The 26,629-nt window shown below is 46.3% G+C and overlaps 1 pseudogene; it reads right to left on the reverse strand.

Annotated features, from left to right (window-relative positions):
- Positions 1 to 6,849: 6,849 nt before the first annotated feature.
- On the reverse strand, positions 6,850 to 25,531 carry LOC132664676 (small ribosomal subunit protein uS2 pseudogene; annotated as a pseudogene).
- Between the last annotated feature and the right edge of the window lie 1,098 nt (positions 25,532 to 26,629).

Consider the following 26,629-nt stretch of genomic DNA (forward strand, 5'->3'; position numbering starts at 1 on the left):
CTCGACGGTGGTAGTTACTAGCAGAACCCACGGAGGCCCTTTAGGTGACTCAGAGAAAACAAACCACTGTCTCCAAGAAAGAGAAATCCAGATCTGCCCCCACCTCAACTGCTCTAACTCAGCAATTCTCCAGGTGTAACCCTCCAATCAGTAGCATGGACATTTTTTGCCATCCCACCACATCGATAGTGTTAATTTAATATGTTTCCATTCTTACAAGGGTCCACGTTGCGTAGTGAGAAGCCCCAGCCCAGGAGCTTAGTAGAAACGCATTCTCTGCCTCCACCCCAGACCTCCTGAATCAGCGATGCCGGAGTAGGGCCCAGCGGGCTGTGTTTGACCCAGCCTTCCGGGTGGCTCTGATGCCTGCTGACGTTTGAGAATCACTTCCCCGGCTGAACAAGCTGACCTTCCAGAGCATGGGGAATTCCCCCTTCCCTCCCTCCACCCAACTCCACTCCAAGGGGGAAACCTCCCCTCTGGTCCTGGGCCCCTGAGGCAGGTGTGAAACTGTCTGGCCTCAGGACTGGGCCATCCCTGATACTGGAAAATAGGTCACTGTGGCCCGGGGCGTACTTGTGGGCTTAAAATGATAACATAAAACTGGTACTTGGGAGGGACTGAGGTGAAAGGAAGACTAAGCCTCCCCTTAATCTCCTTAATGTTCAGCCATTATAATCCTATAATTACAACCAATAAGCCACTAACAGCTACCATTTACCTGGATGTGGTCACGAGCCACGCGCTGTGGGGAGCACTTTACACGTATCATCTTTCAGCAAATTTTGAGGGATATGGCTTTATTTTACAAAAGAAGAAACTGAGGCACAGTGAGTTAGACATCTCATTGGAGGGCATTCAGCCCTTCCTAAGTGTCAGAGTTGGGACCTAGCCCCACATCTGTCTGACTCTAAGTCTTGGCCACGTTGCCTTAATCCGATTGCCAGTGTCCCTTACCACCACCAGCCCCACAACACTCTTCATCACGGTTGATGTGGGGCCAGAGGAAGACCAGGAGTGGGAACTTCCTTGCACTTCCACGGTAGTGCTTTCCACTAGCCTTTTTAAATACTCATCCTCTGCGGCCCGGTCCTCGCGAGGGCACCTCTGTATCACACTGATTCCCTTTGTGGTTTCAGGAGCCCACTCCTATCTGTGCACAGTCCAAGGAGAAACCAGGGTTTAGCCCCAAACTGGCTCTGTTGCAAGTCACATTATGACGACATCCCAGGGGGATGTTCCTGCTAACAGAGACAGTAGGACCCCGAGGCACACCCCTTCTCCAGCTTCCCATTATCACAGGAACATCTCTGCACCCTTATCTCCTTCTCCTGAAGGAAACTAAGGCCCTGTGTGGTTGCCCGACCTGCCCACGGAGGCCAGGGAAACAACAGAGCGAGAACCAGACTCCAGGTTTCTGAATTCCCAGCCATTCTCTCGCACAGCATTGTTGCTCTGGGAAGAGAGCTGGGAATCCTGCGTCTGGCTGCCTGGGGGGCACAGCTAAAGGTCAGAATTGTCTCTTTGCCAGCCAGGGATGCTCGCAAGCTACTACGCATTGCTCTGGCTGCTGCTTAGAGAAAAGCAGCGAATGGTTATGGTGGTTGGACACAGTGAATCTAGAACCAGGCAGCCTTGGCTCAAATCCCGGATAGCAGTGTACCTGTGGCTGAGTTACTTAACCTCTATTGAAGCCTCAGTTTCCTTACCTGTAAAATGGGGGTAACACCTTCACGAGGTTGTTATGAGCATTATCTGTGTTATAGTTGGCCCTCTTCGTGTGTTTTCTCCTTGGATCTTACAAAAACACTTTGAAGTAGGCATTATTATCCCTATTCACATGAGAAGAGACAGACACAGAGCTGAGAAATATCCTACCCCAGGTCACACATGGCAGTGATTTAATAACTCTTACTTTGGGCCAGGCATAGCAAAACGGGGTAGCTACACTTGTCCCTAATGTAACAAAAAGTAAGGGCTGAGGCACAGAGAGACTGAGCTGCCAAGATCATAAAGCTAGTAAACGGCAAAGCCACAGTATAGACCCAGCACTCCTGATGGCCATTGTCACCCCATTTCTCTGTCCCCCCCCCCCCATGCTACCCAGTAACGAGCTGTGGAATCAGTCATTTCATTTTCATGGGAAAAAAGGCTCTTCTTAACTTTAACAGCTTTGGTCACCCGAGGAAGAGTTCTAAATCACATCATCATCAAATAAGGGAGTTCTAACAGTCCAAACAAGAGCTGATTGTCCAATTAGAGCTGGGTGGCTCAGGAGGGCACTATTGGCATTGTTTGAGACGGTTCTTTGCTGTCATGTGGTGATCGAACTGCAGGCACCTTGCAGGACAATCAGCACCCCCCCCCCAACACACACACAGAATGCCAGAGACCCCCTCAAGCCAATGTAATACCCCAAACCCACCCGTCACGACTTTCACAGGGTTTCTGGGAACAGGGGAGGATCCTGCCCCAGGTGAGAACCAATGAAACAGAGGGGTGCCTACTTCTCTCTCCTCTTTGCAAGAATTCAGTTCTCCAAGGAATTAGGAGAGAGCAGAATCCAACCGGGGACAGCCACCGGTAGGAGAGTAAGTACTAAGTGCCAAATGGAGTGTGGGCAAGCGCCAGGCTAGGGAGGAAGGGATGCTACCCAGGTTCACGGTCAGGGCCGCTCTGTGGCAACGACCTCCTCTGCTTGGAGGTCAGGACAGAGGAGGAGGCAAAGTGGAGAAGGGGTGTCATGTAAGTGACATCCTTAGCTGTTCAGTGGCTGGGGGAAGGCTGGGCACAGGGGGAGAGGCCCCAGGGGTGGAAGTCAGAATGCCAGACCAGGGTAAGCTGTGGCACCGTGGTCAAGTCACCTACCCTCAGTCCTCAATTTCCCCAGCCGCCTACTGAGAGTGGCCTCCCTCCCCATGTCCCAGCTCAAGGGACATCAGGAATGTGAGGGCACCCGGAACAATGAATATCTCTCTGGTAGTTTTCTTTGTGTCCAAGGCAAGTCGCTGGGCACTGAACGCCATTTCCTTTTGAATATCTGTCACCATTCATAGAAGAATGAACTGTTTGCCAGGCCCACACTCAATGATTCATCTGTCCCCCTGGGGACACCGAGAGAGTACTTCCTTCCCTGGTCAATCACTGCCAAGCGCCAAAAACCTCGAGGGCGGTGTGCCTGGGGTGCCCAGAGAGCAGGGAAGGAGCATGTGACCAGGCACCAGGCAGGCTCTCGGCCTTTGCTGCCCCTCCATTGTGAATGCCGGGTCAGGGGTACCTGGCCAGCTCAGTCGGTAGAACATGCAACTCTTGATCTAGGGGTTGTGAGTTCAAGCCCCACATTGGGGGTAGAGCCCACTTAAAAAAAAAAAAAAAAAAGCAGGCCAGGACGTAGCCATAAAAAACATTTTAGGGCACTGTTGAACTCCAGGGTGTATGTGTTTATTTTTGACAAAGGAAAGAGAACGCTACAGGCTGAGCACTTATTATGCACTAGACACTGTGCTAAGGGCCTGAGACGCGTTTGTCTCATTTAATCCTTGCAGCAGGACGGGTGAGAGAACTGAGAATTAAAGAGTTAAGAGATTTGCCTAAAGCAGTGCACCTCATCGGTGTGCACGGCAAACAAAATAATGCCCCCTCACCACATCCACCCCTCCGACCCCCAGAATCTATGACAATGTTAGGTTCCCTGGAAAAAGGGAATTCAGATTGCTGCTGGTGGGGTGAACGTAAAATCTCATGGCTTTAAAAGCAGGAGATTATCCAAGTAATCTGGGTGGGCCCAATGTACTCACAAGGATCCTTAAAAGTGGAAAAGGAGGCAGAGGAGGAGAGGTGGAGAGAGGGAATGGGAGGGACTGAAGGGGAAGCAAAAATAAGCCTCCCCTTATCTCCTAACTTACTGTTAGGAGAGAACCCCTAGAATCCCGTAATGACAGCTAATAATAGCTACCATTTATCTAGAAGTTGTTATGAGCCCAGCGCCATGGTGAGTACTTTGCATATATCATCTCCCAGCAAAATTTGAGAGATGTGGCTTTGTTTTACAAAAGAAGAAACTGAGGCACAGCCAGGTTGGACACCCTGTGCATCAAAGATCAGACCACTAGGGCAGCACCCCGCCAAGCTGCTGATGGCACAGCCACTGCCTGTGGGGGCTGAAGGCAGTTATGTGACCACTCCTCCCAAATCCTCAACGCACACAGGGCCACCAGCCACAGCGCCTTCTGCATCATCCCCGGTCTTCACAAATCCCAACTGGACCACTTTTCAGTGATACTGATTCTTTCTGCCCTACACGAGCTTTGGCGAGAGGAGTTTCTTTTTGATTCTCTCAGAAAATATGTTTAGGGAATAATTTTTATGTAATAATTGTACTCCAACATTTTTCTATGTCTATGATTCTAATTTTTTTCTGCAAATTATACCAAGAGATTTCTGGCATCTGAACCTCATTTCATAAGAGCCACCTTTGAGAGAGAGTTCCGTCAACCAACTAACCAGCCAATTAGAATCCATCATTGAAGCTCGCACGTTGAACCACGGACTGACGACCATGCCTCCTTCTTTCCCCCTCAGGTCCCAAAGTGGGACCTACAGAATCGTTTTCAAGTGGAATATGAGTGGTGGTTTCCCACAGTTAAGCAGAGGAGTTGAGCTCAGAAACTCAGTTCTTCTCCGACTTTGTAGACTCAGTGTTTCGGAGTCATTCATTGCCATCTGCCTTCACAGCCTCCAGGAAACAAGGAACAGGAAAGGAGAGAACAATGGAATCCATGGACCGGTGGGTTGCCCCCTCAGCTCTGCCTCTTAAGAGTCTCAGAACAGTTACTAAACCTCTTTGGTTTCAGTCTCCTCTACTTTACTATTAGGCTGAATTCGATGGTTTCTAAGGTCCCCTACAAGGCAGACCCACCCTAATTCTCCAGGGTACCATGCCCTGATACCTGATCTGACTTGGTCCCATTTATTTAGAATATAGTGATTCACTCCCAGGCCCAGTAGCTCACCTAATTAGCTACCACCCATCACATTGCATGGGTATATGAGTAGTTGTCTAGTATATTTACAGATACATCCAAGCCTTGTTTTTGCCTGAAGAGTCAGAGATACCCCCAAATACAGTGACTTTTCATCAGAAAGAGAAAAGAAATTCTAGTAGAGCAAAATAATCACTAAGAATCTATGCCCTAGTCTCCTTTATCTGTGTATTGTTATCATTGTTCTATTTTAGTATTAATGTTAATCTCTTACTGTGGCTAATTTATAAATTAAACTGCATCATAGGTATATATCTATGTATAGGAAAAAACAGGGTATATAGAGGGTTCAATACTATCCATGGTTTCAGGCATCCACTGGGGGTCTTGAAACACATCCCCTGTGGATAAGGGGAGATACTGTGTTATCATTTTCTGCCATGTGCTGAGCACCAACTATGTGCTAGGTCTGTAGACACTGAGTATACTTCATCTCATTTATTTCTCACTAAGACTGTGGAGATAATGATTTCCCCCATTTCAAGGATGGGCAAACTGAGGCTTGGAGAATTTAGGCTGACTTGCCCAAGGTGCAAACATTGGTGAGCGGGATAGGTGGGATTCCTAACAAAGTCTATTTGGCCCCAAAGTGAGTGTTGTTTACAGACATAGATCAGACATAGTGTTGGCTTCCTTCTCCATTTCCTTTGTTTACAACAATTATCCAAGGTTTGACCACACCTACCATTTTCTCCAGATTGAGCTCACCCAGTGGTCCACCAGTCCAACAACTGACCTTTTCCAGGCACTTCCCGCATCCTACTTATCTCTCCATTCCCTACCCCACCCCCAGACCTAGCTCCCAGCAGGTGTAAAATATATGCTCGCCGGCATGCATCAGTATTCCAAAAACGTCCTCTGCAGTGAATACCATGCTGATGAATTTTGATGAAAGAAGTCTTTTTTAAACATCATTTTAAGATAGAAAAATGGGCATTTGTCATACTGTCCATTATAGACATCATCGGCTAAGCCTCTTTTTTTTTTTTTTTTTTCCTGCCCCAATTTTAAAAGTTAAGTTTGATCCGTTGGGATGGCCCATACATTTTGAAGCGATTACTATTGCTGTGATCAGATCACTCCCTGGGCATATACTCAAGCACAGGAGAGTGAAATGTGATTAGTACCCACATTCGCCTGCCACCCACCTGCTTATCAGTGTCTGGATCCATCATGCTAATGGGCACAATCACGACTGATTTGGTCCCTGAGGTTTATTGTATAGACTCTGGAGTCCTGCTGACTCAAATCTTGATTCCCCCAGATTCCTAGGGAGCTCTGGAATACTGAGAAAAACAAAGGACTGAACAGCAAAGCGAATCCTTGGCTGTCACACACTTCCTTGCCCAGAGGCCTGTCACTCTGTCTTCTGGACACCTTTCCTTGGTTAATATTAGGATAGAATTATGGGGCTCAAACAAAGCATCTTATTGATTCATTGTCAGCCAAGAGGACAGTCTCTGGGGTGAGGCCCAGGGCTGCTTCTTGGACTTAAACCTTGGACACTTATCTGCTAATGTTTTGTTTTGTTTCTCTGATATAACGGCAATGTTGGATCAGAAAATGCCTGTAGACTCACATGCCGACACCTACGTTCCAGCTAGCACACAATCACATTTGCATTGTTTTCCCGGTGGACATTTTTGTAGTTAGGATGTTTTCTGTTTAAGGCTTTTAGTAAAGCCCAGACTCAGAGCTGAAGAGAACTCCAATATTCCTACAATTAAGTTTTGTAGTAGTTTTTTTTAAGTTTATTTATTTATTTTTGAGAGAGAGAGAGAGCACGCAGGAGAGGGGCAGACAGAGAGAGAGGGAGAGAGTCCCTCGCAGGCTCCATGCTGTCAGTGCAGAGCCCAATGTGGAGCTCCAACTCATGAACCATGACCTGAGCTGAAATCAAGAGTCGCACGCTCAACCCACTGAGCCATCCAGGTGTCCCAAGCTTTGCAGTATTACATCCAGTAGAACTCCCAAAACATCACTCATTCCAGCAGTCAGCCCAGCTTCCAGAACATAACCTGAATCCTCCCTCCTGTCCTCATTGCCAGCACTGCTATCCCAGCCCAGGCCACCATCATCTCTAACCTGGACCACGGTCGCTGCCTCCTAAGTGGTGCTTCAGTATTGCCCCCCTGACACACCAGCCAGAATGTTCTTTGAAAGAGATAAACCCGATTGCATCTCTCCTTTGTTTAAACCTTCTAGTGGATTCCCACCGCATTTAATTTCTTTTATGTTTTAATTTTTTTAGAGACCTTTGTTTTCCATCAACCTAATTTCCATTTCGTTTGCCCTTGTGAAAGAGCAGCTTAGGACCACTCGGTGGTTGTTCCTACCCATTCGGTGGCCTGAACAGTGGAAGCTGCGGACCAGTCTTTAGGAGGGAACTGCTGGGTGGGCACAAAGGGCACCTGCACGCCTTCAGACCAGCCTGACTTCAGGTTGAGTAGCAGTGAACTCAGCAGCTGAAGCAGTCCATTCACCCTGAAATCCCTCCATGATCACAGCCTTTTTGGCAGTGGCCTGCTCTTCCTTTTCAACCCCTTCAGGATCTCTTCAGAGAGGGGGCACGACCTTCTTTATGGGTTCACCGGAAATGGTGCTACGCATGCGCGGAGCTCCCCAGGACAGCACCCACCCCACCAGACCCACCGAGTGAGCTCCCTGGTTGCAAGGGATGGCGATGCCCACGTAGCACAGAGGAGAGTCTGTGTCACACAGAGCAGTGTGTAGGTAGGTTAACATAAGACACCTCTGTGAGAGGCTGGTGGTCAGCCCTGGGCTGAACGACCACACAGCAGTCTCGGCTCCCAGGAGGCTGCCCGGGTCTGGTTAGTGAAGTTTCCAGGAGCAAAGCGGCCGGCGAGCCCAGCTCGCTGGCCAGTATTCCCAGATGACCCGATACTGACATCAGCTGGGTTTTCAATGGCAACAATGGCAGGAGCTGCCAGCAGCAGCTTCTCCCAAGCTTTACTTTTCCTTCTGTAGATGTACCGTTCCATTTGAAAGCCAAGGCCCGTGCCGCCCAAGTGGGTTCCTGCTGCAAGAGATTTGAGAGCATCCTCCTTTATTTTCAGGACATCAAGAGCTCCGGAGATGGTGAAAGTTTCCCCGAAGTTACAACCTGAATGCAAAACAACGCCGAATGGACTCCTCCCTGGGTAGCGTGGAAAGGGATTCCCACTGCATTTAAACTAAACTCTAATCTTGCCGTGGCCGACAGAGCCCTAGAGGTCCGGCCCCTGCCTCCCTCTCTGACTTCACCTCCTCCTACTCCCCTCCTTGCTCTCTGCCCCAGACTCACAGCCTCTGGCTGTCCCTGCAACACAGCGAATGTGTTCCCCACCAACAGCCTTCGCCCTTGCTCTTCCCTCTGTCTGCAACACACTTGTCCCTGTCCTTACAATAGCTGGCTTCTTCTCACCCTTCAGGCCCACGCGTCCAACTCCCTGTGACTTCTCCCTGAGCAGTCCTCCTCACCCCCATCAACGCTCCATCCTGGCACCCTGCTTTTCTTCCTTCACAGAACATCCCACTACCTGCGATGATTGTATTTATTGTTTGCTTCATTTTCTAATATCTCTTCCCTCTAGAATGTGGGGTCTTTGTCCTGTCGGGTGACGGACCTTTCTCCAGAATCTAACACAAGATCTTGCGCATACCAGGTGCTCAACACATTTGTGTTGAATGAATGAATGAAAGAAGCTGTTAATTTGTGGTGTGGAAAGGTTTCCTGGAGGAGATGACCTTTGGTCTGATTCTCAAAGCAGGAAGGGGTCTCAAGCCAGGTGCACAGGGCGGCAGAGGATGTGGAACAGGGAAGAGATATGTAATCCATGCCAGGGGGCACCGTGAGCCAGGCCTGTGCAGTGTGCGTTGAGAGCATCCAAGATGAAATGACCATAGCTGGGCAGAGGGTTGGAGGGAGGCTCCAAGGAGATGTTGCTTGAGTTGAGCCTCGAAGACTGAAGATAGAGCTCACAGACAAAGACAAGGAAGAGGCATTTCGGGCAGCGTAAGCGTCCTGGACCAGGCAGAGTATGGAAGAGAATGGTGAGAAGGCGCCTTGCCTGCTAAGGAATCGGGATTTTTCCCCGAGACTATAGAAAATAGAATGCTGTTTTCACCATCCCATGGAAAGTTAAACAAATAAACACTATCGCTGAACAATAAGCAACGGGACTCTGGCAAGAACCACAAAGATGAGTTAGGAAGGCTTGAATAGATCTGATTTAAGCACACATTCAAATGATTATATATGCACGTCCAAAACATACTGTTTTTATAACATTCGTTTGTTCGAATGGCTTCATGCATGACCAGATGTGCACGCTCTGACAGGCTTCTCTAACTGCGGTGAAGGATCAGATATTTAAATTTCTAATCTATCGTACTCAATACTTTTGTAAAATACAGCAAAAATGGCATGAATGTCAAATTGCAGTGAATGTCCCTGAACGCTTCTGCTCAGTTTCTGTATTTCCTCCTGGCCTGGTCAGAAGCACGTGGTGAGCCAGCTCTGATCCACGGACCACACGGCCAGTTAACACTTCCACAGATTGAGGAATGTCACGTTGGGCACATTTTGGCTTAGAATTCAGCACACACCCTCTGACCCACCAAAAATAACAAAAAGAATGTCTTGAATTTATAGATCCAATTTTATGAATGTTTGTGTTTCATTCAGACATGTTCATGTTCAAGTGCCCCCGATGGATCTTCGTTGTACATACAAGGGTCACGTTATTCAATCTTAGTGTTTATTTTGCACGGGATGGTGAAAGTGGCCCAGGCTGTGGATACATGTGATAATTCAGGTTTTACTAGATCAGATTTTACTAGACAGAAATTTTTTTTTTTTTTAATATATTTTTTTTAAATTTTTTTATTTATTTTTGGGACAGAGAGAGACAGAGCATGAACGGGGGAGGGACAGAGAAAGAGGGAGACACAGAATCGGAAACAGGCTCCAGGCTCTGAGCCATCAGCCCAGAGCCCGACGCGGGGCTCGAACTCACGGACCGCGAGATCGTGACCTGGCTGAAGTCGGACGCTCAACCGACTGCGCCACCCAGGCGCCCCTAGACAGAAATTCTATGAGCTTCAGTATCGTCCTCTGGAAAAAAAATGTGAGAAATAACGTATCGAAGCACCGGGCACATAGTAGGTGCTCAGTAAATGTTGGGCCCTTTACCTGATTCATTTCATTCCTTGTCGTACCTTTAGCCATGGGCTGGAGGAAAAGAGTGGTGCTGTCTCATCCGATAGCCTTTAGTTATAAGAATTGTTGGAGTCTGTCCTCAGACTGTGCTACACCCACCGCCACAAATCCTTCATCCTAAGCAATTACAAGCAAACGCCTCGTTTGCAGCAGAGCCAACCCTGTCTGCTCCCAGTGCAGTTGGGGTGATGATAGCTCTGGAACCTCATAAAGCTATCCTGCTCAGGTTGTCCTCGAGCACTTTGAACTGAGCTGGCCGTAGAAGAGAGCTCCCTTCGGCTTTTGCCCTTCCTTTGAGCTTGCATTAATTACTCCTTGAGCTGAGTTTATAGACCAGAGCCAGATGTGTAAGATCAAAGGGAAACTGGGCCTCGGGGAAGGAAATGGAAATTGCCCCAAATGCCCTCAGGCGACATGAATGGCAATGACTTGACAAGCAGGGCCTCACGGGGGCTTTGGCAGCATCTGGGCAGACTCTCTTCGGATTGCCCGAGAGGACGGAGGGCTTGCCAGACCAACACTGGCTGACAAAATCCACCCTGCATGAAATATGTGCTTCCTGGCTGCCTTACCAGTCTAGGCGGAAGGTATGGGAATTACGGAACCACCATGAAAAGTCTTTGGCTCTGAACAGCGACCAAGAGCATCTCTGAACCCCAGCCCTCCTCCCCTTCTCCATACCCTGCCAAGCCCTGCCCTGGCAGGTTTGAGAGGGGACCCTGGCAGCTGCTAAAGGGCCCCCTGGGATTGTTCGGCTTCTCTCTGCTCCATGCTGGTCCCCGCCGGCTCTGTTCTCTTTTCCCTGACTCTCCCTCACGATAAAATGGGCTGTCCTTGCAGTACTTCCCAAGGTACTGATAAAAGCCACCAAGAAAGAGTCCAACACATCCTGGGTCTAATCTCAGCTCCTCCTCTTACTAGCCCTGTAACCCCAAGTCTCATCTTTCTCACTTACAAATGATGCCTGTGACAATGATGCCTGTCTCATGAAGTTGTGCAATTGATCGATAATGTGTTATAGCGCTTAGCGCCGTGCTTGGCACAGAGTGGATATTCAGTAGATACTCTTATTATTGTTGTTGTTATTGTTATTCTAACAAGCAGTTGGCATGCCTGTTCCCAGACCATCAAAGGTATATTAGTTTCCCAGGGCTGCTAGAACAAACCACCATAAACTGGATGGCTTAGTACCATAAACTGGATGCCTTAGTACTATAAGAATGTATTCTAGAGACCAGAAATCTGAAATCAAGGTGTCAGCAGTGCCCTGCTCCCTCTGAAGGCTCCAGGGAAGAATCTCTTCCTTGCCTCTTCTGGCTTCTCATGGCTGTTGGCATTCCTTGGTGTTCCCCGGCTTCTGGCCACATCATTCCAATCTCCATCTTCACATTGCCTCCCCTGTGTGTCCCTATCCTCTTCTTTTCTCTGTCTTATTTTCCTTTGCCACTTTCTTCTGAGGACACTTGTGAAGGCACTCAGAACCCACTCAGATAATTCCATCTTATCTGTTACCATATAAGGTAATATGCACTCTTTTGCCATACAGGTAATATTCACAGGTTCTGGGGATTGGGACCTTATTGGAGGTCCTATACCTTATTGAAGACCACCATTAAACCCACTACAGAAGACATTCCCTAGGAAAATGGGCTTGGGAAGGAAGGCTTCTACTTGTTTCATGCTCAAGAGTCTCAAATCCCCACGGCATTTAGTTATCATCTGCAAAACTCTCTTTGCTGTCTTTCTAGGAACCCATTCATGACCATACCAGATCCTAACACAGCCACTAGGTCCCTGGAACCATGATATATACACTGCCTGGTGGTGAGTTTATAGAATGGTGGAATAAGACAGAATAGGCTATAGTGACTAGAAATATGTAACTGGAACAAAGGAACTCTTAAGAGGGAAAGAACATCAAATTTTGGCTCACATTATACTTAACAGTGGGGATGCTGTAGATGGGCCAAGCCTGGGGTCATTTGAAAACTTTTTACTACATGGGTGATACTTACTGATATTTATCATCTCAGAGATCAAAAATTAAAACATTAAAAATGTTTATTAATTCATTTAAACAAGCCATGACATATTAATGCAAGTCATATTTTTATGTAAAAAATATATGTTCCCCCAAACCAAATAACTTAGTGAGAAGGGTGGGACTGTTTGGTATTTTTGTAAATTTCTTTAGTGTCTGGGTTAGAGAGTACCTCTGGATTCTCACCTGTGCCTCTGCATTCAGTCCTGTGTGATATACTGGTTTGACTGGAGTCTGGGAAGAAAATTCTGCCTCACTGGGATACACAGTTTGAAAAGGGGGAGCAGGGGAGAGGCAGAATTTAATAGCCTTTCCAGGTAACTATGGGTGGGTATTCTTCTCTGATACCTCACCCAACTTGGCTAGTGATAAATTCTTCAAGATTAACGACAATATGGAGCCTGAGATGTCAATGGGCTTTTTGAACTCGGTTCTGCTAATGTCCGTTAAGCTATCTCACACTTTAAATGAGTGTTTTACCCATGTATGGATTTTGTGCCATCGTGCATTGATCTTTTGGAAAATGTTGGTTCACTGAGCTGGGCAAGTGTTCTCAATGTTAATCTGGCTCATGGTGCCAGAGAAAAGAGTTTCAAAATTCTGATTTTCACTTAAAAATGTGAATTTTGCCACTGCCACAAATTCTGCCAGTACGGTTTTTTGAAGTGCCAGATTTGTTTCATTCATTTTTGAGAAACAATTTGTTAAATACCCAAGGCTGAATAACCGTCGTTTGTCAGTCAGTTATTACTATTTTTTGTTAAGCAAAAATGGCGTTCCTTGAAAACGGTGGCCAAGTTCAGGTCCTATCTCAAACAACAGCCTGATTTCTTTCCCCCTGGATAACCAGGCACTTTGGTGTGCAGGAGAAGCATTTTAGGTGCTCTATACTTTCCATTTCACTGCATGGAATATTCCAAAGAGATGTACTCAAAGTCAAGGTTTAATACAATTAATACTTTTTTACTGCCTCATCACGGCCATTCTTAAGTGAAACAGACGATTTTTTGCAGCTAGTACCTGAGGTAAAGGACAACGGCACCGACCCCCAGAGCAGTTTGTACCCAAGACCTTGGTTTGCACCAAGGTGCCACATTTTCACCCACATTGCTTTTACCTCACCAGTGCAAATGTCAACACCATAAAAATAAATAAAACTGGCGGAAAGGCAAATAACATGTTAGTGTTTTTGTGCAAGCAGGTTTGACATCATGTATTCCCTGAAAGGGATTCAGATTCCCCATGGATCCATGCACCACACTTTCAGAAGCTTCCTTCTAAGACACCTTCTAGTTCTGGGAATCCATGACCCTTACCCGACACCAAATTTCTTAGACGACTTTATCTAAACCTGTCATCACAGTTGGTGCCACAAGAGAGAAGAGTAGCCTCCACATTCCTGTTACCCTTCATTCCGCTTAGATTCTGAATCAAGAGATGTGAGGTATGGTTGGAGGTGGGCAGGGGGGTATAAGTCACATGCGAGCATCCAGTTGAGTCCACTGGACAGCGTCCTGTGTCCCCCCTGGGTGATAGAATATGAAGGAAGTGGCCTATTTCAGGGTTCCCATAGAGCGTCTAAGACCCTTTAAGTCCTTCCTGGGCACAGTGTTCAGGAAACCTTTTCCTTTCTGCAAAGCTGTTTATCTCTTTCCCCAATTAATTCCCCCTGACATCTAACATTAGACATTAAACAGTGATTTCTGGTCTAGGTCAGCCACTCTACAACTATTTATAATCCTGCAGGAAATCATTACTCTTTGCATTTCAAGATGAATGATTGAAAAAAAAAAATATGGCAGGTCATGGAAACAGAATTTCAAAGGGTGGTTTGGGGACAGAGTGACCTGGTAAATAATTATTTTCTCTTGTCCCTAGCTCTCTAACCGCGCGGAAGCCTTTATCACTGTCTTCCTGATGAGTGGCTTTTAGGAATTAGCTGGGATTCAGAGAATTGGGGAAGCGGGACGGCAATGAGATTTGCAACAAGGCACAAGGTTTTCAGGGTATTAATAAATCTAAATGTGTCCTATGAGGACAGGCAATGTGGCTGCAGAACACAGGAGGATATTTAGAAGTCTGCAAAGAATCTCTGAAATAAATGTCAGTGTAGAGACGGTTTGGGGTTTGGTAGTAGGGTGAAATTGATGAGATTTCAGCATAGTAAATACAATTGATCTCAGCCCTCCTCCTGTGGAGCCATCAGGGGCATTCTCTGTGACCTTGAGGATTTTGTCAAATCGCTGCAAAAGAGGTAAAAAGGTCTCTCAAAGAAAACTGTGTAACAAGTCACTGTGCTGGCTGAGAATTTCTACATCCCCATTCTCCCTGTCACTTAGTCTCTTCTCTAGTTAACAAATATCATGGTTTTCACATCTACCCTTTGCCTAACTCTGAGCAGGGGCACTGGGGAGAATATGAAAATTATTAACATCAAACCCTTTACTTCAAGGTTTCTAATTTTTTGAAGGAAATAAGAATTATGCACAAAAAAAATGATAAAAACAATACGTGAAATAATGAAAAGCGTGGCTCTTCCACTTCCTAAATGTGTGACATTAGATAAGCTTTCTGAACTTCAGTTTTCTTGTCTGTAATGTGGAGATGATCCTAGCACATCCCGCACGGGGCTGTTTTGGACATTAAATGAAACGACATGTGTAAACAGCCTGGTACAGAGCCCATACTTAGCATTACAAATATTTGAGTCAATTATAAGAACTACCATTTTGGAGTGACTTTCCCTCCGAACAATAACCAGGGAGCCTTATTCCCTTTACAAATTATGGAACCTAAAGCTCAAGAAAATAAAATAACTCATTATACCATGATACCCTTCAGATGAGAATTATTTCAAAAGAGTCGAAGGGACAGACATTGAAAAGATATGGGTCATTGATAGTTGTAGTAGCTGTTCTCCAAAATGGCCCCCTAGGGAACCATTGTATTTGTGTCCTTGTATAGGCCCCTCACTCAGTGAATGGTTCCTGTTCCACAATAAATGTGGCATAAGTGATGTTACATGACGTCAGAGGTGGGTTAAAGGAGCCCAGTAGCTTCCACTTGGCTCCTTTGGGATGTTTGCTTGCTCTGTAGATCCTCCATTTTGGAGCTCAGCCTCCATGTTGCTAGGTGCCTAAGCCCAAGCTGCTGCCCCAGCCAAACTTACAGCCAACAACCCACACCAGCTGATAGTCTTGTGAATGCACCACTCTGAACTCTATCCAAAGTCCAGCCTTAAGAAGACTACAACCCAGATGATATTTGACTACAACTGCCTTTGAGAAATCCAAGTGAGAACTGCCCCGCCAACGGGGGTGGGGCAGGGGACATTTCACCTAGTATGTGGAAAGATACAGGGAATCTTTCCCTCAACCTAACAATAAGAAATAACTAGATGATCCGAACAATCGTAAGTTTTCTGGAGCATGTCAAAGAGCTAAAGTTACAAGGCAACTAGGTTAACTCAACTCCAAAGGTCGACAAGCCACTCCAAGAAGAGATATCAGCTATAAAGGACCTACTACACACCAGGAACTTGGAATATTTTTTATATTATTTATCTCCAATTCATACAAAACTAAAAGTTAGATATTACTGCCCCATTTTGCACATGGGAAAGCCAAGGTCAAGTGCAGAGTAGTGGTTACATCATAGGCTCTGCCGTCAGACTACTTCAGTTTGATTCCCAGGTCTGTGACTTACACACTCTGTGACTGTGGGCAAATCTCTGTGCCTCGGTCATCCCTTTTATAAGATGGGGATAATAATGGTACTTTTAATAAATGAGAGAGTGAAAGTATGACATTTGGCAATGTAAGCCCTTAATGAATATGACCAGTCATCGTTAAGTTACTTGACCCAAACCACACAGTGAGAATGTCTGACTCCAAAGTTGCATTCTCTCCAAAGAAATATTGTTTGTGGTTGTGAAAATTATTTTTGTGAAATATTAATAAATGTAAATAACATAAGTTCAATAGAACTAATATGAACTCAATTAGATCTTCCTCACTTGCCATGATTCTCTTGAGGCAGCATAGCCAGGGATGACCAGATGTTTGTTGAACATCTTTCTTAGGTTCCCACCCCCCTCCCCTTTTTTGTAGTCCCAGTTCATTGAGACTTCCTCTTTGATGAATCTCATTCCATTATGTTACACTTAGGTAACTAAGGATCTTCAAAGTATAATATATATTGTATTTGCTGTGTAAATGTAAGAATATCAAAGCGAAACAAGTCTCCTGGATAAGTTTATAAATCAATCTCTCTGGGCTCATTGTGTCATATAGGTTATCAAAGAGATAAAAAGACATCAATGGATGAATGGATAAGTAAAATGTGGGTGTATACACAATAGAATATTATTCAATCTTAAAAAGGAAGGAAATTCTGGCACGTGTTACAACATGGATGAACCTTGAAGATATTATGGACACTGCTAAGTGAAATAAACCAGTCACTAAAAGACAAATGTTGTATGATTCCCCTTAACGAGGTACTTAGAGTTGTCAAACTTATAGAGACAGACAATAGAGTGGTGAGTGCCAGGGGCGGGGGGAGGAGAACAAGGGAAGTTAGTGTTTAATAGGTACACACTTTCAGTTGTGCAGGATAAAAAGAGTTATGGGAATAGACAGTTGTGAACTACCAACCCCTAAGATACATTCCCGAGCTAGTTTCGGGTTAACTAGTTTCAGTGCCACTGAACTGTGCACTTCAACGTAGTTTAAATGGTAAATTTTATGTTCGTCATATTTTATCACAGTGAAAAGGGTTTTCAAAGAAGGAGAATATACAAAAATTTGGAGGAGACTAAAGACATGATAACAATAATGTAACATAAAATATTTGTGAATTTCTTGTTCTGAGTCATGCTTGGAATGGATCATGTGTGAGTCCAACATCCTGGTGGACAGTAAGAGAAAATAAAATCTAAATTCGGGGCACCTGGGTGGCTCAACCGACTGAGCGTACGACTCTTGATTTCAGCTCAGGTCAAGATCTCACAGTTCGTGAGTTCAAATTCCATATCAAGCTCTGGGCTGACAGCTCAGAGTCTGCTTGGGATTCTCTCTCTCTCTCTCTCTCTCTCTCTCTCTCTCTCTTTCTGCCTCCCCCTGCTCGCACTCTGTCTCTCTGTCAAAATAAATAAACTTAAAATAAAATAAAATAAAATCTAAATTCCTCAAGTTTCATTTCTGTCAATGCTACGAGGCCATACCTATTGAAGGATGGACTCCAGGAATTGTAACACCTGTCACTGAGAGCTAGAAAAGAAACAACATAATCAGTTGTCAAGGATATTATAGATGGAGTCATTTCTAAGGGACAAAATCTAAGCTTCCTAAACAGAGGAGGCAAACGGGGAGTGGTCAGCTGCAATCGAAGCTCATTGAAGGTCTCTGTGTGGCCAGCACTGAACCGGGCACTGCTGGGAAACACAAACTATAAGGTAGTATTCTTTACTGAAGGAGCCAAGATCAAGTCGGAAGACAAACCAGTATCGTGCAATCAGAACCCGTTCAATGCTAAGTTGTGTGGACTCGCCATATACATTCCACGAGAGGTCAGGATGTGTGGAGGTCTTGTACTGTACCAAGTTGGCTACACTGGAACTGTGTTTCCCAGAATTCCCTTCCCTGCATGGTTCTGAGTTAGCATTGGTCACAGAAAGAATCTGCAATATTTGAAAGCAGTCATTATGCTCTGAAGGTCCTAGTGGACCAGCACTGCATGCTGGTGCCTCTAATGAACGTGGCTGGTCTGTGGGCTCTCGTTGTTGGTGGGGGAGGAGTCGGCCCGCGGCTCTTCAGGCCCCACCGGATGGCCTCCTCTGGCATCTCTGAGTCTGCAACAGGAGCTTGTGTGACTCTGTAACAAAGGGCACCAGCTTCTGGAGGGGTTGCCCTCATCATCCAAATTAGAGGCAGCAAGAGAAAGATGGGGGTTTCAACCCCTCCTTGTGGGTTCCAATTTGCCTTTATGGGTTCTGGTTTGTCACTGGGTGCCCCAGATGGTCCTCACTCTTCTCCACTTCACATTCATCTTTTGTCCCTAACTGCTGGCCTTGCTGACCTACAGAAACTCCAAGCCCAGCACCAGGAGTAGAAGCGGGTCTTACGTAGTTTTCTTCATCACCTCCCACAACTGCCCAAGGTCTAATGTCTCTGGGGCATCCCTGACTCCATATGACCCATGGTGGCTCTGCTGGCCTAGTAGAACCGTCACTGCTAAGAGCATGGAACAGAATATGTTCCATATTGAACATATATGTGTTCACATATACATATACATATATGTGAGCTCAGCCTTAAAAGCTTAGAGTTTTAAATCATTAACGTGCCAGCCACTTTCTAATGCTACTTTGCAAACATCACTCGTTCATGCCTCAAGTGTTCGGTCACAGGCCTGTGTGATTTCCAGCTCAGTACATACCAACCCCTAAGGTACATTCCTGAGCTAGTTTCGGGTTAACTTCTTTTTCGGTGTGCCTGATGCCCACAGCTTTATGATGGATACACACTAGCAAAGGCTATAAAACCCGAGAGATAAGCAGGGGAAGGTTTAAAGCAATTACATTCACAGAGTTTAATACAATCATCAGGATGATATCTGGGCTTTGGAGTGGAGAACTGAGAATGCATTCTGGCTCCACACTTTCTAATCACTGGGCTTTATTTAGCCAAGTTGCTTAACTTTACCGAGCCTCAGTTTCCTCATCTGTCAAATAGAGGATAACCCCTTCCTTATCAGTTTTCTGTGACGATAAAATAAAAACATGTGTATAAAATGCTTACTATAGTGTTTTTAAGTGCTTTGTAGTATACCAAATAATTGTATGTGTACACATGTGTGCGTGCATGTGGGTGCCCCCCGCCCACACACACACAAACTCACTATCAGGATCGAAGGGCTCCATTATTTTGGTCATTGTGCCTTATCTCCAGTAACTGGGATGCTTGTCTATAACAAGTAAGTGGATGGATGGATGGATGGATGGATTGATGAATGGACAGTGATGTTTGCTTTGCTAAGGATCTCCAGAATAGAAGGGCCACTGGGAAAGAAATGGACCTGAACATCATGACTTTGAAACAGATGTTAAGTCAAGGACATGCCTACAAGAGAAATCACTCAAGATTGCCACAGCATCAGGCTCTGCCAGGTTTTGTCCTTGCTTCCCCAGGGTCTGTTCTTCAAGCACCATGCTGTTCTGGGTTTCTCTCACAGACTCTTACAGCTCTTAAATCCCTTTTATGACCATAATGTCATTAGATCTTTGCAACAGCCCACTAAGGCAGGAAACATGAAAATTAGTGTCTCCATCTTACCATCAACAAAAGGAATTTTAGAGAGGCTTGAGCTGCCTGTTCTGATATCTAACCAAGGGCTGGTTCCATCATGAGCCATGGCTGGACCAATGTCACTGAGCAGAGATGCAAAGCAGAACCACAACTGCCATGAGAAAAGCTGCTTTTCCTTTACAGCAAAATTATGGAGAATGTACCTTGGTCTTGCATAATGAAGGTGACACTTCTGCAGGGGATCCAGAGCTCCAGTTCTAGGCCTGCTTTTACTAGCCGCCATTTGGCATGGAGAAGGGGAGATACTTGGACCTCACAGTGAAATAGATCAGAGTTTGAGTCCCAGCTCTGCCACTGTCTGTAGAACTGCAGGCAAGTTACTTAATCTCCTTGAGTGACAATTTTCCAATCTACAAAATTGAGATAATATCCAGTCTTGAGGCTTAAGTGAGATAACCTAGCAAAGTGGCTAGAATCTAGCCGAGGTTCAATCAATGATAATCCCCTATTCTCCCTTCTCTACACACTTCCTCCACAGTGGAGTAAAGAAAAGCATAGCACAATAGTTAAGAGCATGGGCTATGGAGCCAGCCCACCTGGGTTTAGATTCGAGCCCTGCCATCTATTGGCTGTGTGACCTTGGGAAAATTACTTAACCTCTCTGTGCCTCTGTTTGCTCTTCTGCACAATGAAGATAGTAATAGTACCTACCTCTTAGGGTTGTTATGAAGGTTAAGATAGTTAATATTTGTAAAGTGCTTAGAATACATACTGACATACATAGGTGTTACATATGTTTTCTTTTTTAAATAAAAAATAATCATCTTTGTGGGACTTTTATGGAAAGGACAGCTGTGAAAATATCTTTTTTAATTCAGGAGACTCAGACAAAGGGAGCGAAATGCGAAAACATCTCCCTGAAGCATCGCAGTGCATTTTGAGCCCTTACAATCTCACAGGCACTTATAAGGCACAAAATGATGACATCTGAGTCATCCAGTCAGGAAACACGTGTCGCATGCTGACTGTGTGCCCGGCACTTTGCTAAGCACTCTAGATACGACAGTGGACAACACAACCAGGCCCACCGTCTTCGCGGAGTTACCATCGTGGGGAGGGGAAGTGGAAATTTTAGGGAAAAAAAAAAAAAAAACAATAAGATAATTACAGCTCGTATTTAAGGGCTTGAAGGAAAGACAGGCCGTGTACTGTGATCAAGGACAACGGCAGGAAGGGGATGCTTAGAGGGGGGAAGTCAAGGAAGGCTTCTCCAAGGAGGCGTCAGGTGAGCTGAGACGGAAGGGCTGCGAAGGTTCTGCTCACAGGGCTCAAATCAAGTCATTCTAGTGGGGCACCTGGCAGGAGCATCACCACAGAGATCCTCACGGCGCTACCTCCCAGGATTGTTCTGAGGAATAAATATAATGAGGTGTGAGAAACACCTGGCACAGGGCCTGGTACACAGTCAGTGCTGAGCACCCTTGCTGTCCCCCGGTAAGTGCGTCACTTTGGAGGAGCAGGGCTTCTGCGTAGTCAGACGGGGCGCTCTTCTGGGCCATCTCTGCCTCCCAGAGCAGCCTCCATTCAGGAGTTAATTCCCTCAGATCAACACACCTTTAGTAAGTGAATTTATTTATGAGGCACGTTAAAGGTACGGTTATGATAAAAGATACAAGTAGAATCCTAACCCTGCTCTGCAGGGACTTAGGGACTAAAAGAGGAAGTGAATACCTACAAACGCACAAGCAGGGAGCCCAGTGCTAGAGGGGGTAACACGGGTCCACCGCAGAGCTCGTGGCCCACAGATCCTCCCCAGAGAAGAAATGGAACACAGGGTCAGGGGAAGTCTGGCTACCTGGGGAGGAGGGCTCTAGGCATCCAATGAGCTTTCGGTTTGCCAGCGTGCTGAATCGGTGAACGTAACACCTGCCTGGCTCGTAACACAAGGCCCGCGGGCAAGCCCCAGGGCAGGGGTGTGAGCTGAAGGAAGAAGGGTCCGGACACTCAAGATGGGCAACAGCCATGCCACAGGCTCTGGGGGAGGGGGGGTAACAAAGGCACCACCACTCGTGCTCTGCCCAGGAGGCAACCTCAGTCGCAAGGCACCAAACGCATTCCAGCCTCCATTCCTCTGCTGACCAGTCCCGGCCCCGAGTTCCCATCTTGTTTACGACTTCCGGATTCAGTGCCCCGCTCCAGAGTTTGGTTCTGTTTCCCCGCATATTACAGCCCATGGCCGTCACGCCCACCCGCTCCACAAACGGTTACAAACGGTTACAACGTGTGTCTGCAGGACTCAGCTCCTTCTTCAACCAGACCATAATGTATTAAGCTCTTGTTGCATACAGAACTCGGTGCTAAGTGCTGGAGGTAGAACTTTCACAGTATACAAGGTGCCAGGAGATCCAGGCGGACATATCCCCTCAACACAAGGTAGGTTTGAGCCGGCGCTGAGAGACCCACATACAGGGAACAGGGCCCTGGCGAAAGACAAGATTTCACACACTTATCATGCCTCCTATCTTCCCACACTACGTGGCAGAGTTCTTCATTCATTCACTTGTTTGTTGAAACAAATACGTACCAAGGACACTATTCCAGGTGATTAAGACGCTTGAATGAACAAGACAGACAAAAATCCATCAGCGGGGGGATATTTTCACAAGGGCAGGACAGAGGTAAGGAAACAACTGTGTAGATGAATGCAGCTCATAGCACGTGCTTGGAGGAACAATTCAGTGCAAAGGCCCTGAGGTGAGCGCGTACCTGGGCCCCTGCGGAAGCCAGGGTGGCTGGAGCCAAGTGAGCATGGGAGAGCCGGAGAGGAGGAGGACTGAGGGTTAATAAGGGGCCATGAGAGAACATGAGCTTTGTGCTGGGATAATTCGGGAGCCATATAATTCACATCTAGGAGGCTGTTGTGATACCACAGGAGAGAGAGAGAGATGGTGATGCCTTTACCCAGGTGAGAAGCACAGAAATGCCTTTAAATTCCATTTCCCTCCCTGGTGCTTAGGACTACCAGCTGGTGGGTATGGGATTAAAAAAAAACAAAACCAAAAACTGATTGGATTGAAATAAAACAAAAAACAAAACAAAAAACTAATGGGTCCTTTGGATCTGAGCTCCAGCCAAGTGCCAGGTCTCACTGCACCACAGAGGACAGACATATTAAGTGAGGCCCTGCGACCTGCCCTTATCAGGCATGCTCGGGACGGTGCTGACCCAGCTGCAGTTTTCTCATGGAGAGTTCAAGGGCAATCCTGCCAGCACTGAGTGCGAGCCCGAGGGCTCCTTGGCCAGAGCTGAGAGCTGCAAGAAAGAAACCTGCATGCTGGGTAAAGCAGTGAGAATGGAAATGTCCCTGTACTTCCATTATGTCACGGACTTTTAGTGTATCAAAGTGACCTCAGAATTAAAAGAGCCTTCTGAAGGCCCATCCGCCACCTTCCCAGTTTGCCATCCTCGGAAGGCCTGCCCTGGATTTCAGTCCGGAAGCCTGGTAAAGAGAGGCTCACAGAACTTAAAAAGGTAAAAAGGGATGATTCGGGGGCCAGGCCCAGCTTGCGAGATCTGGTGTGCAGTGGGATACAAAAGGGGGTGATATGAGTGCACAGTGAGAGAGAGATCAATCTCCCATGGACTGAGCCCCCTCGCTCTGCCTGACCTCCACTCCCCCACGCTCCCACAGGCTAGAGTCATCCAAACAAAGTATCATGTAATCTTTATGATCATTCCACCTCTTCCCCGTGAGACACCGGCGTGGTGAGGAGTCCCTTCTGCAGAATGCTGCAGGACGCAGTCCAGGTGAGAAACTGCAGGAAGACGCAGAAAAAATCAGGATCTTAGTGAGTTTCAGTGCCCTGACCCCTCTGTTGATAGGAGTGCCCCACCCCTGCACTCACTGTAACTCACACTGTTACATCAGCCTGTGTCTAAATCCATTCCGGCTGTGATAACAAAACATCACAGGCTGGGTGGCTTAGGAAGAATGGAAATTTATTTCTGAGTGAGTGAATAAATTCATCAGCTTGGGCCAGGCTGTGCATGGGAATAGCCCCGGAACCCCACCCGGAATCCATTACTAGTCAGAGAAAAACCTTAACTTTACCCTTTCCTTAACCTTCCCTTAACTTTAAACTTTCCAGTTTTCAGAGCTCTAAGGATGCATTCCCTGATCTGACCCTCACAGCAACTCTGCGAGATAACTATTTTCGTTTCAGTTTTACAGGTGAGAAAACGGAACCTCATAAGCATTCAGTGGTATCCTCAAGATCATACAACTGATACGTAGCAGGACTGGCGCTCAGATGGCCAAGTTCAAGTTCAGGGTTTATTCTGTGCTTGAGGAACACTTTAAAAGAAAGGCTATTACTGCTACCTAGATCCTTTTCTAATTTATGTATCTGTATCTCCTAAGATAGGGTCCGACGTAATCTCTTTGCTCTGGAAAAAGAAGTGTGGCCCAGTAAAAAGGGATTGGGCTGGAGTCCAGACCGGAGCTACAGGAACCAGTTATGTAACCTTGGACAGGTCCTGGCATCTCTCTGCTGGCCTCCGTTTCTACTTCTTTCAAGTGGATGGAATAACACCTGACTGGTCTGCCTTACAGTGTGCCATGAGGCTGTAATAGAAAAAGAGAAGAAAAGTGTCCCGTACATAGAAGCTCAACATTACAAAGGGTGCCAGGGCTCCCGTGTCCTTGCGTCCCACCCACCCCCCAGCATGCTGCTAAGAATGCTGATCGTGGAAGGGCCCTAACTACCCCCACCCCACCCCACCTTATTTCCATCCTACCCCATTTCCAAGCTCTGGCCCTCCTGTCAGAGCCCAGATCTAGGATTAGCTAGTGGGGGCAGAAACTTTGTACAGCTACCGAAAACCACTGAATTTTAATCTTTAAATATGGTGTGTGGCTTATAGCTCAATGTTTTTTTAATGCAATTGCTAGCCCTAGTAAGAGGCACAAAGACCTACCTGAGACTGCGGCTGTGGTGTCATGGAGAAGACAAATTCACTGTAGGAGAATTTGAGGAAAAGGAAGAAGCCGAATGTGATTACCATTTTAGGACTGAAAATGAGGGAGGATGGTGGTGCCTTTAACAAAACGAAGGGCAAACAAGTCTGGGAGGCACCATAACCAACTCAGCGTAGAGTGTATTGAATTTGGGAGTTCAGCGGGACTCACAGACGTCCGCGTGTATCGGGAAGCCAGGAAATCGGGGCTGGATTTCTGGGAATGATGAGGACGTGGGAACCACATAATGCCACGGTTAAAGACAAGATCGGATGAAGTTCGTCAAGATTTAAGAAAAGAAAAAAGAATCATCAGAGTTTTGATACCTCCAATATTCTGAGTCTTCTCTAAATTGGCGGGCTCCAATCCTTGTCAACCTATGAATTCCTTGAGTTCAGTTGAATTGGTTAACATTGACTTTCTCCAAGCAGGGTTAAGGTTTTCTCTTCTTCAAGCACATCACCTGGAACCCATCCAGGTTTGGTTTTAGGCTTTGTTTCTTCTGAGCTGTTGTGATCTTTCCCTCACTCCATGACTCTAAGGGAAGTGCTTTAGGGTGTAGCCCTTATTCCTATGATTCGGGTCTCCTGAGGTCTTAACTGAGATCCTAGGCTGGTTTACCAAGGCCCTTGGCTTTGGCAACACTTGAACTCCATCCTCTATCTCCCCAGCACTGTTCTGTTGCTAAAATCTCTGCCCAGCACTTGAGCCTCCCTGCTGCCGTTCTTTTGGGTATCCTGGAATCGCACTCCTCACTGGTGCAACTCAGGAGTCATCCGATGACTTCAGGGAATTTGTTTGCATATTTGGGGGCTCCCTTACCTGAGGCTCCCTCCTCTCCGGCAGCCCCGAATGCTGTGTCCACTCCACACGATGAGGTGATACTCTCTTCTCGGGCTCCATCCTCCGTGCTGAGAATGACAAGTAGCCTCAGGCAATAATCTGAGGGGAATGGGGAGCTCAGCTCATTGGCTGCCTTCTCTCCAGGATCCTAGCACCTCCACTCCCTGGGGTGCCCTCAAAGCTTTCAAATGTATTTTAAATATTTTGCCCAGATTGCCCGTTTTAGGGAGCCTGTTAATGTAACACGTGACTCCACAAAACTATTTTCTTTATTAAGAAAATAAAAAGTTAAATAAGGGTTGGCCCTTGGAAGCCTATTTTGGGGATCCAGAAAGGGAGCGTCAGACAGAAGGAAATGAGAGAGAAGAGGAAAGCCAGAGTATACAATCTTACTGACGACGCCGTAAGAGAAAAGTGCTACAGAGTCGGCATTATCAAAAAGAAAAAAAAAAAAAAAAAAACAACCAAAAAAAAAAAAAAAACCAGCCATGGAAAGAAGTCTAAAATAAGAATGTTGTCCTTGATAAGGAGCAGAAGGTCATGGGTATAGTATTTACCGATTGTTTATAGTTATCAAACGGTAAGATTTTGAGGGTGGGCGACAGGTTTACAATTGTGTGTCTTTTCACTGAACAGTTCTGAACATTCAGCACGTGGCTGTTCATAAATTATACGATAAGGGAAAGTCCCAAATGTTTGAACGGTATGCGTTTGAGAGACGCTGGTGTAAAGCTGATAGAGAGGTCTGGTTCCGAGTGTCCTTTGCTGAAGGGCTGGGAGATACTAATTTAGCAGAGGCCCCCCTGCCAGACTATTTATACCCACCAGCAAATGTGCCAGTGCACAGCATTCAGCTCATGACTCGGAAAGACAGGAAATAAATTTCATTTCAAGGATCGCAGCTCACATGTGGAAAAAAGAAGTCTGGCTTGTGCTTTATCTCTCACCCAACTGATAACCACACATCCAGCCATACAGTGAGCACACAGCCCAAGCGAACTGGGCTTTGGGTCTGTAAGAAATGTTGTTTCCTCGGCTTCACCCATCAGGCATTTTTTCCTCTGCACTACATGAAAAGACTATAAGTGAGCTCCCCTGGACCAGTCTGACAACTGGAAATTCTGTGTTGCAGGCTCACATCCTGGTAGTTTCTCCACC

The sequence above is a fragment of the Panthera onca genome, chromosome F2 (assembly GCF_046562875.1).
Source record: "Panthera onca isolate mPanOnc1 chromosome F2, mPanOnc1 haplotype 2, whole genome shotgun sequence".
Taxonomy (NCBI): domain Eukaryota; kingdom Metazoa; phylum Chordata; class Mammalia; order Carnivora; family Felidae; genus Panthera; species Panthera onca.